Source organism: Eriocheir sinensis, unplaced genomic scaffold (assembly GCF_024679095.1).
Source record: "Eriocheir sinensis breed Jianghai 21 unplaced genomic scaffold, ASM2467909v1 Scaffold1182, whole genome shotgun sequence".
In the NCBI taxonomy this organism is placed as follows: domain Eukaryota; kingdom Metazoa; phylum Arthropoda; class Malacostraca; order Decapoda; family Varunidae; genus Eriocheir; species Eriocheir sinensis.
Window position 1 is genome coordinate 6,727 of NW_026110499.1, and position 11,589 is coordinate 18,315.

Here is an 11,589-nt window from a genome sequence, read left to right on the forward strand (position 1 = left end):
TCAGCCACAAAAAGCTTGAAACAGATAAACTTGACATGGGTAAGCTTGAGTGTGATTCTGGAATATTACCAATCTGTCACCTCAGCCACAAAAAGCTTGAAACAGATAAACTTGACATGGGTAAGCTTGGGTGTGATTCTGGAATAATACCAATCTGTCACCTCAGCCACAAAAAGCTTGAAACAGATAAACTTGACATGGTAAGCTTGGGTGTGATTCTGGAATAATACCAAGCTGTCACCTCAGCCGCAAAAAGCTTGAAACAGGTAAACTTGACATGGGTAAGCTTGGGTGTGATTCTGGAATAATACCAAGCTGTCATCTCAGCCACAAAAAGCTTGAAACAGGTAAACTTGACATGGGTAAGCTTGGGTGTGATTCTGGAATATTACCAATCTGTCACCTCAGCCACAAAAAGCTTGAAACAGGTAAACTTGACATGGGTAAGCTTGGGTGTGATTCTGGAATAATACCAAGCTGTCACCTCAGCCACAAAAAGCTTGAAACAGGTAAACTTGACATGGGTAAGCTTGGGTTTGATTCTGGAATATTACCAAGCTGTCACCTCGGTAAATCCTAAGAAGTACACTCCACCCCCTTAAACACCCCAGCCCCCCTACCCCGCTAAGACAAGCCTGGGGACCTGTGGGGAACTGGGGTTTGGGGGGGGGAAGCCCAAATCACTGAAAAATGGGCTTCCAAAATTTCCCTAGAAAAATCCCTAAGCCAGGGAAAATTCCCATCTCTAAAGTAGGGAAAGTCCCTAACGCATACTCTTGTAGTCTATTCCAATATGACCTAGCATTCGGTCTGTTGACAAATGTCAGGCGTGTCATTGGATGGTGGGCATAGTGCCCCTAGCTGTAGTGCCGACTTGCCTGATGGGCAAGCCTCACATAACCCACTTAGCCAGGGGGGTACCTCTTTGGCTGACCGGTAAAGGAGTGGCTCTCCTGTTACGCTGGTCGCGAGTTCAATCCCCGGCGCCGGCAAAACCTTTCCTTGTCTGGATTAATTTCTCGTGCGTTTCATTACACGCAGAAATCGTGTTGGAGTAAAGAGAAAATTCTGGCATTTCACCCCGCCCCCCAACGCCCCCCTCCCAATCCGTCCTGTGTCGCGTAATTTCTGACGGGCCACGCCGCATGTCAAATATATTTTAACTACTCCAACCGAACTTTACGACCTGCTAACAGGGGGCTTCGCCCCCTTCGACCTCCCAATCTAACCAGGGGGGCTGCACCTCCCCCTGGACCCCCCTTCCCCACATGTATATGCGATTTCCTTCTGTGAGGAGGTATTTCTCGTAGCACCAGTTGCACCACCATCGCAGCCGCCACCACAGGAGGCTGCACTTTCGTCAATATTATCCCATATTTTCAATAATAAATAGTCCTTGAATTGGATTTTGAAAGTGTTTCCATGGTTGATGAACATTTGTAGAAAAGATATATGAATAGCTAGTGTTGTTTCATAAGGTAGGTACCGTATTTTACGGATTACAAGATGATGCATCTTGGAAGACGCACCCTAATATTGGAGATAAATTTTGAGAAAAAAAAAATTAAGTCATTCTCACACAAGAACAGCTTCACCATATCCAGTGGCGGCGCCAAGGAGAAGCTTGGGGGGGCTGGAGCCCCCCCAAATAATGAGCCAAGCGCCCCCTCAGCCCCCCCAATGTTGCTGCCAGAATTATGGGCTTACAGAACTCACCTGATTTACTAATCTATTGTTTCACCAGCTTTTTTTATCAATTAATTCTAGGAGGGCCAAACAGCTGAACATTGATGCTAATATAGACACATTTGCTGCCAATCACCAGAACAGGCGCATAGTTTTAAAGTAACATCTTGATTTAAATTTCTTGGGGTGTTTGCCGTGCTCTAACTTCTACTATTCTCCCTCAGATTGTATTAACTTCATATAGAATCATTATTTTCTGCCATGTTAACTGCGTACTTGCACATGTCTATATATTTTATTTCTTCACTTTGATGACATTTTGTGAAGCCCCTCCACATTTTACCCCAGCCCCCTCTCAGCCCCCCCAATGAAAATTTCCTGGCACCACCACTGACCTTATCCATGAATTTATGTAACCTTTTCTTAAAACTATCTATTGTCTCAGCACTCACCACAAATGTACAAATAGGCAATTTCAACTACCGTTGGTAAATACACACACACTGAAACAGTGGGTCCCCGACACAAACATGGCGGCATGTAGACTATTGGTTTGTTTACATTCATCACTTGTCCGATTTTATCCGTATGGCGATGACATACTAGTTGGTGGTTAGTAAATATACTATACATATATGCAGCCGATCCTAAGGCTTCCTGGTCTATGGAAATAAGCCACCTGTACCATCAAGATCAAGAGCGGAATGGCTCCCACCGCTACCAGCCGCACAATAAACAACAGACGTTTGGGTCACGTTTGGGCTTGTGGCTTGGCTCCAGGAAGGTTTATGGTATTGGAAATACTTGTAACAAGTAAGTACTGAGGTTTTATCATATAAAAGGCTGAATTAAATAGTTACTTAGGTTAACATCATAATGTGATAACAACATACAAATCCACATCCCTATCGGTTGAGCCAACACGGTGACCGTCCAAGCTCACTTGAGCCTGGACGTTGCTGCCACAATACAACATTCGTCTTGGAAGACGCACAAGTATTTTTCATGGTATTTTTTAGGAAAAAAAGTGCGTCTTGTAAGCCGAAAAATATGGTAATGGATTGAAATACTGGCACAGTACTAAAACTATTCCTAACCCAACAGTTAGCTTCATCAATCCTTGTAGGGAACCATTGTTTTGGTGGTGGAAGGCCAAATCACTGAAAAATGGGCTTCCAAAATGTCCCTAAAAAATCATAAATATATGGAAAATTCCCTAGTCTAAAGTAAGGAAAGTCCCTAACGTATACTCTTGTAATTTATTCCAATATAACCTACCAGCCGCTGCGGCGGGTCTGTTGACGAGTGTCGGGCGCATAATTGGATGGTCACTGTAGTGGAACCCCCCCACCCCCCACCGCCCCAATCCGTATAATTGAGCAACTCTTGGGAAATGTCATGTTTCATAAAAACATATGGTACAATACTGACGGTTAACCCATCCACTTCTTGTAAGTTGATGGTAGATCATTGTTACCGAGTAGTTTGGGGTACAAAATGCAACAGATTTGTGACAGCTGTCATATATGACCCGTTAGTGACCTAACGATTGCTACGTATCACCCTGGCCTCCATTTTACTTAAACTATGAGTACGCGCGTCGAACAATATCCGGTTGGTTTCTGACACGTGACAAGCTTCATGCGACCGCTATTCACAAAACGCAGATATGTCACACGCTCGGGTCATTATTCGATTCAATTTTGGATAGTAATCGATCCTTTTGTTGCCTCTCTTTCTATCTCTATTATCTTATTTCCTTGATCGCTCTTCTGAACTAACTTGCTAACTGCATGCTCCCCCTCCTCTGGCCCCCTGCGCTCGACTTTCTACTCTACTCTCATCTTATATTTCTACCAATCCTTAAGCTAGAGAGTAAGCAGCATCCAGCTTCTCTTTCATCCCCCTCACGCTGGTAAACTCTGAACATCTCTCCTTCATCTGTATTTTCATGCTTAACTTCTTGAACTTTTTCAAGAGAGGGGACTCCTCCTTCTCTCCTTCTCCAGCCTATCTTTTCTTTCCTCTTCTTCTTTTTTTTTTTAGGTAGTTTTTTTTTTTTTTTTTTTTTTTTTGTTTTTTTTTTTGTGCCCTTGAGTCTCTGTAAAAAAAAAAAAAAAAAAACTACATGCATACCATTAAAGAGGTTGAATAGTTAGTCAACACTTACCAAGAGGTGAAGTACAATGTTATTTTGGGTGAGAGAGTGAGACTCTGGTCCATCCATCATGGCGGCGTGATGAAAACTGACTGAAAACATGCCTACGTGGCGCTGCTTGCGCGATTCAACCCGCATAGTAATACATCCTGAATATAGTCGTTTAAAATTATAAAATACAAATACTTGCACCATTATGTGCTTTAATATAGCGAAGAAAATAACATAGAACTCATAAAGACCGTTTTATGTCCGAAATCGTAATGATGTTTGTATGGTGCACTGCAAGGCAGGTACGAGGCTCAGTCTGTGCATAGAGGCGCTCGTGAAACAATAACAATGGACTTAGAAAATCCAAGCACCCAACTTTATAATTAACGAGGCTTGCCCCCCTGGCCCCTCCCCAAGGTAAAACGTACACGAAAATGCATTTTAATTAAAATTCTCTCACGTGCTAATTTACTACGAATATTGGTTTGGAGTGGTGCTCCCTAAGATTAACCCTGAAATAATACCAAGCTGTCACCTCAGCCACAAAAAGCTTAAAACAGGTAAACTTGATATGGGTAAGCTTGGGTGTGATTCTGGAATATTACCAAGCTGTCACCTCAGCCACAAAAAGCTTGAAACAGTTAAACTTGACATGGGTAGGCTTGGGTGTGATTCTGAAATAATACCAAGCTGTACTTCAGCCACAAAAAGCTTGAAACAGGTAAACTTGATATGAGTAAGCTTGGGTGTGATTCTGGAATATTACCAAGCTGTCACCTCAGCCACAAAAAGCTTGAAACAGGTAAACTTGACATGGGTAAGCTTGGGTGTGATTCTGGAATAATACCAAGCTGTCACCTCAGCCACAAAAAGCTTGAAACAGTTAAACTTGATATGAGTAAGCTTGGGTGTGATCCTGTAATATTACCAATCTGTCACCTCAGCCACAAAAAGCTTGAAACAGGTAAACTTGACATGGGTAAGCTTGGGTGTGATTCTGGAATAATACCAAGCTGTCACCTCAGCCACAAAAAGCTTGAAACAGGTAAACTTGATATGGGTAAGCTTGGGTGTGATTCTGGAATAATACCAAGCTGTCACCTCAGCCACAAAAAGCTTGAAACAGGTAAACTTGATATGGGTAAGCTTGGGTGTGATTCTGGAATAATACCAAGCTGTCACCTCAGCCACAAAAAGCTTGAAACAGGTAAACTTGATATGGGTAAGCTTGGGTGTGATTCTGGAATAATACCAAGCTGTCACCTCAGCCATAAAAAGCTTGAAACAGGTAAACTTGACATGGGTAGGATTGGGTGTGATTCTGGAATAATACCAAGCTGTCACCTCAGCCACAAAAAGCTTGAAACAGGTAAACTTGGGTGTGATTCTGGAATAATACCAAGCTGTCACCTCAGCCACAAATGTGATTCTGGAATAATACTGACCCATCACCTGAACCTCCCCCAAAAAGCTTGAAATAGATAGCCTTGTAATACGCACTGGATGGGCGTGGAGGCGTGGGGGCACTGTGTGGGCGTGGGGGCACTGGGTGGGCGTGGAGGCGAGGGCGGTGTGGCAGACTCCGCAGCGTTGCTCAGCTTGCTCTGTTTACTTCCGTTGATCTTGACCTTGATCTTGATGTCACAGGAGTCCAGAGAAGGGAGGTTGTTGGTTTTGTATGGCCTTATAGATTGATTGATAGTTTATTGTTGCGGGTATACAACAAGGGAGAAGGGAGGAACATGCCATCCCAACCCCCAGGCAGGACAGAGTGTGATTATACAACTATATTAATACATGTGTAGGTATAGCACCATGAAACTAAAAAAAATACAATGGTAGGAAGGAAAGCACAACAAGGGAGGGGGCAGTACCTCCCCCTGGACAATAAGACAATAAAATGTGGGGACGGAGAACATTGCCCAAGCACTAGATGGGAATGAATACAGAGATAGAATAAATACTAGTCTTTAAAGTAAAATACTGCAGAGATCACAGCCTTGTATAGCACGGCAGTAGTTCAGGCTGCCACACACGGCATCACCACCTTGGTGCAAACTGAGGGTGTTCTTTGAGGATAGCAGGGAGGACATCATGGTTCAGGAGCCAACAAATTGTCTGGGGCAGGTCAAGGCAGTCCCGTGGCTTAAACTTAGCAATGAGAGGGCATTCCATGACATAGTGATGCAGTGTGTGGCCCCTCGGCCTGGCACAGAGCGTGCAGCAGACACCAGGGGAGTTACTAACCTCCCAGTAGTAGCCTACATATATAGCCTAGCCTAAGGCGCATTGCTACCACATCCTGAGGGGCACTGTGTCGCCCATAGGGGTAAACACAGCGCTGGGAGACACTAACATAGTGGAGGCTGCTGGCGCTGCCATTGTCACAGCAGTGTCTGAGTTGGGTAGCAATGCTATCACGTGAATAATGCCTAAGTCTATTCTTAACATAGCTAAGCGTATAGTCAGTGCCAGGGTCCACTGTGTCATCCTGAAGGGCACGTCGAGCAAGGCAGTCTGCCTTTTCATTGAGCTGGATGCCCACATGAGAGGGCACCCAGGTGAAGTGGACCGTGGCACCTGCGGCCTCAAGGGCACGGACGCCAGTCAGGCACTTAGTTACAAGATCACAGTCGGCAGGGGAGGAGGACAGAACCTGCGACTGCCATTTTTTTTCCCGCACACTCCCTTAAAAAATAGCCCAATTGCGCGGGATAACAATGTGTATAACAGTAATACTTACCACTACTTCTTGTAAAATGACACCGGTCAGGAAGAAAATTAAGTGACTTAATGCCTGTACCTAAACAAACTAGTGGATGGATGTTCACCAAACTTGACAATATGCCCAAGACACATCCTTTGTAGACAGGGATCATTGAGGTAAGACACATAAAACTGTTTAACTTTGGTTGATTGATAAACACAAACAATTTATGGATAATACTGAAGAGTGGGTTTGATAGAGGCTGGGAATTGAATATGAAAAAGAATGCAAAAATAATTATGAATGGTGAAAAAATGGCCGGAGGAGGTTATATAGTGAGTTAAGTGCCTTGGGTCAGTTATGTGTAAGCATGGTACGTACGTGGTGCCGAGGGAGAGACAAGAGAAAGGGTATGTTGCTGTTGTTGTTGTTGTGTAGTGCGGCGACTATGCCTGATAAACGAGCCTCCCATAACCTGCTTAGCCACTGGGGTACCTCTTTGGCCGACTCGGTATTATATATAAGTACACAGACCCCTTGCTCCAGACTAGGTGGTCTGTCCTTAAACCGAAGTGATTCTACATTAACCAAATGGCTCCAAAACTTTGCATTTCAACTCTAATTAATATTAAGGCCCCTTTGTGGGCGCTTATAGAGCGGACGCGGGTCTTCCCGCGTATCCTTTCAGACGGCGCGGGTGAAAACTGGCCGCCACCCGCACGAAGGGGAAGGAGAAAGACAGGAAAGTGTAATGAAGGTCAGGGAGAGCACGCAGGGGATCTGGAGGAAAGGAGAGACAGAAATAGAGCTGGAGGAGGAAGGGAGATAAAGGAAGAAAATGAAAGACCAAAAATTAAGATAGATGGCAGAGTGAAAAGAGAAAAAGGAGAGAAGGAAGATGAGGAAGTAAACACGAGGGAGAAGAGCATCAAAATTCTTCCTATAAATAAAGTTGAAAATAAAAAGTGCAACAGGAAAATGAACGCACAACAAATCACATTGAAATCAAGCAGGATACTGAAGGAGTTTTCTTCGGAGAGATGCGCGGGACATGGCGTGTGAAAACATGCATTGAACACTGTACCCTTTGCTGCTATGCGGGCCCGCAGATGACCCAAGCGTTGACGTCCGCGGCGTGTGAAAGGTTCATAGAAAACATGCACTGAACACTGTACCCTTTGCTGCTATGCGGGCCCGCAGATGACCCAAGCGTTGACGTCCGCGGCGTGTGAAAGGCTATATAGAAAACGTGCATTGAACACTGTACCCTTTGCTGCTATGCGGACCCGCAGATGACCCAAGCGTTGACGTCCGCGGCGTGTGAAAGGCTCCATAGAAAACATGCAATGAACACTGTACCCTTTGCTGCTATGCGGGCCCGCAGATGACCCAAGCGTTGACGTCCGCGGCGTGTGAAAGGTTCATAGAAAACGTGCATTGAACACTGTACCCTTTGCTGCTATGCGGGCCCGCAGATGACCCAAGCGTTGACGTCCGCGGCGTGTGAAAGGTTCATATAAAACATGCATTGAACACTGTACCCTTTGCTGCTATGCGGGCCCGCAGATGACCCAAGCGTTGAGGTCCTGTCGATTTCCTGAAATTTCGTCCATTTTTTGACGAATTTTGTGCCCGCAAAGTACGAGGCTCTGAGCGATGGCTATCAAAACTGAACGAAAATGTACCTGGGGGTGAATGAATGTGCTCAGAGTCTGGGAAAGTTTCAAACAAAGAACAGACAACTCCGCTGAAGTGTACAGCAAACGTTAATTGCTTTTAAAACAATGGCAGCTAATGATGTGTTTGACATTTTAAGGAGACATAAAATCCGCAATTACACAGTTTTTTTCTTACGCACGCCTATGTAGTGATCAGCTCACGCACCACACTTTGGGAACAGCTTGTAGGCTGAAAAAATATCCATCACTGCGTCGCCGTGTGACAGGCCTGTGTATGTGTGTATTTAGGCCCAAGTTTGTCCATTAGCTTGCCTCAGATGTGGAGTAATGGAGCCAAGGGAAGTATATAAGAAAACGGCCGGAGTCGCCCTTACGCGGGACACTCGTCCTTTCACGGAACCCTGCACCAGTATTTCCGCCTGCGGGTCACACTCGTCCTTCAGGGGTTGCTGCAACCTCCTCCGCTGCGGAAACACTAAGAGTAGGACAAGAAACATTATTCCCAGCTGTTGGCAAACTCTTTGGAAACATTTGTCTTCAAAGAATTTGGAAATTAAAATGTTTCCAGAGAGTCGGGAAACATTGCTTTCCAATAGTTTCTTTCTGAGCGGACCTTTTAAGATACAGTTATGTTAGGATTGATTCGGTGTGGCTAGATTTGTTGAGTTCATTATTTTTTCGTGAATATTTAGTGAGTAGCCTATAATGCATTTTCCCCAGATTATTGTAGTTTCTGGTTGAAGTCCCTCAATGTGTCCGACCCCTTCATCCCATCATGGCTACTATTTATTGTTTTACTGAAGCACTTGTTCCCCGCCAGTACAGCTTTTTAGTTTCATGGTGCTCCCTACCGATGTGGCAATAGTTGTACAATAACACCATGTATTGCCTGGGCCAGGTTGGGAGGACTCCTGGTCAGGTCAGGTCAGGTGTCGTTCGGGAAGCTTGGCCTTTGTATCGGGGCTTCCCTGATGATCTTCACTGGTCAGTTTTCAGCTCTTCAGTTGTTCGTGTCTAGAATTTTTCTTTGTTGTTCTCTCTTTCTCCACATTTCATATATCACTGGCTTGGTTTCTTCGATCAGCTCTTCTTTAAATAATAGTTCTCCAATTAAGTCTTCTTCTTCCTCTGTAGTGAGTCTTTCTATTTCCAATATCTTCTTTCTTTTATTTGTATAAGCTGGGCACTGGATTAAAAAATGGGTTAAATTTTCTAGTTCACTATTGCACATGATGCATTTTGTGTCACCATTCGTGTGCCTATTCCTGTCACTTAATTTTAGGTTGTTAGTCCTTGCCTTATATAATATTTCTGATGATGGCTTTTTGTCATAAAACTTTTCTTCCTTAATCAATTTCTTAAATTTATTATATAATTTTAAACTAGATCTTTCTGCCACTTCTTTCTTCCAATTTTCTGTATCCCATTCCTTAATTTTTCCGTGTGAATTTTGTGTCTTCATTCCCTTCAGATCTGAATGTTTTAATTTTAAGTTTTTCAAAAATTCATTAGTTGTCTGGATCCAGTAATCCTTGGGTATATTTAGTTTTTCTTCTACTATTCTTCTAAGCAGATCATTACTTTCATTTTCTTCTATGTACTTAAGGTATTTCAACTGGTTTCCTCTAATTCTGCTCTCCATGGTGCTGGAGCCAATTTCTCCCCTCAAAGTTGGTATCTGTGCATAGCTAGGTGCTCCTAATATTGCTCTATATACTGAGTTTTCTATCCTTTGTAATTTGTTTATCTCTTGTTTAGTGTACCCAAGTATACTAGACCCGTACAAAACTGATGGTAATACTACACTTTTCCAATACGTTTTGCCAATTAAAATTTTGTTGCAGCTCTGAGATATTATTGGGTAAGTTAGGTTTGCCAATTTCTTTGCTTTTTGTAGAGATTTTTCTTTTTGAATTTTGAAACAATTCCTCTTATTTGTTACTGTTATACCCAGATATTTCATATCACTGACTACTTTAATGCCATTAATCTCTTCAATTTGCATTTTGCTGTTGAAAATTAAAACGTTACTTTTTTCTTTATTAATCTATAGTCCTGTTGTGTGGCTGAGGTCTGTTAAAACATCGATCATCTTTCCCATTTCCTCCTGTGTTCTTGATATCAACAATCCATCATCAGCAAAGAACAGTGCACTTAATTTAAAGAATTCATCTGTGAACCCTCTCTCCTTTTCTAATTTGTCTATTATAGTGTATGTTATTATCTTAAACAGGGTAGTGGAGGCTGTACATCCTGCCACTGCTTACACACATTTTTATGTCCTCTTCTTTTCCTATTCTTATTGATGTTACATCATTTGTGTATATATCTGCTATTATCTCTATCAGGTTTGGGTGCACTCTGTACTCTTTTAAAGTTCCTATTAAATTGTCTTTTAACTGAATCATATGCTTTTGCAAAATCCACAGCTGTTACATACAAAGGTTTCCTCTCTTTAAAGGATTTATCAATACAGTATTTTAAAACCATTAAATTATTTTCTGCTCTTCCTTTTTTTGTAAAACCACTTTGATTTTCCTTTACTAGGTTGTTGCTTACTATAGTCCGGCAAATCTTAAGTGGCGGCTCTGACGTAGACAGCCCGCTAGACACTGGTGCTCTGTCTCCAACTGACCTCGCACACCGTGCCTCTCACATCCTTCTCTCTCTCTCTCCCCGTGTCTCTCTCTTTCTCTCTCACTCTAGTATAAAAACAAATATGGTTTTTATGATTGATTCTCTATCTGTGAGTGAATACAAAGAAATTTGTACAACACTTGGCAGCGTTGCCACCGCGGCGTTGTCAGTTCAACTCAACCCATCACACCGCAGTTGCCAGTTGCTCTGCCTCCTTTAATTATCGCATTTCTGCCATTTTTTGGTGTGTGTCTGCCATCTGCCATACAATGTCAGTTATATGGCATAATTATGATAAAATATGGAGATTGTACCTATATATGGAATGCCAGGACCGTCAAGCAAATTCTGATGTGAGTCATATGCAGGTGAATGGTGAGGTTCCGCTGGGGATGGCCAGGGAGTGGGGAAGGAGTGGTCGCTAAGATCAGTAAAATATTACACTTTGACCTTATTTCCATACCACCTAAGGGGTAAAGAGTCTTGGTGCGTTGTTTTTAAAGAGGTTTATCATTATTATTATTATTATTATTATTATTATTATTATTATTATTATTATTATTATCATTATTATTATTATCATTCATATTCATATTCATATTATTATGCATTGTCGTGCACCATACTCCCGAATCGAGTACACCCCCACTTTTCTCGCGCACACACACACACACACACACACAGAGAGAGAGAGAGAGAGAGAGAAAGGGCGTAGAGAGGCACGGTGTGCG

At 42.9% G+C, this 11,589-nt stretch overlaps 1 long non-coding RNA gene across 1 annotated transcript; it reads right to left on the reverse strand.

Annotated features, from left to right (window-relative positions):
• Positions 1-403: 403 nt before the first annotated feature.
• LOC126989464 (uncharacterized) lies at positions 404-5,213 on the reverse strand. Its single transcript, XR_007743298.1, has 3 exons — positions 4,775-5,213; positions 4,613-4,693; positions 404-484 (listed from the first exon to the last, which is right to left on the reverse strand). It is a non-coding gene; the product is annotated as an uncharacterized LOC126989464 (long non-coding RNA).
• Positions 5,214-11,589: the final 6,376 nt, after the last annotated feature.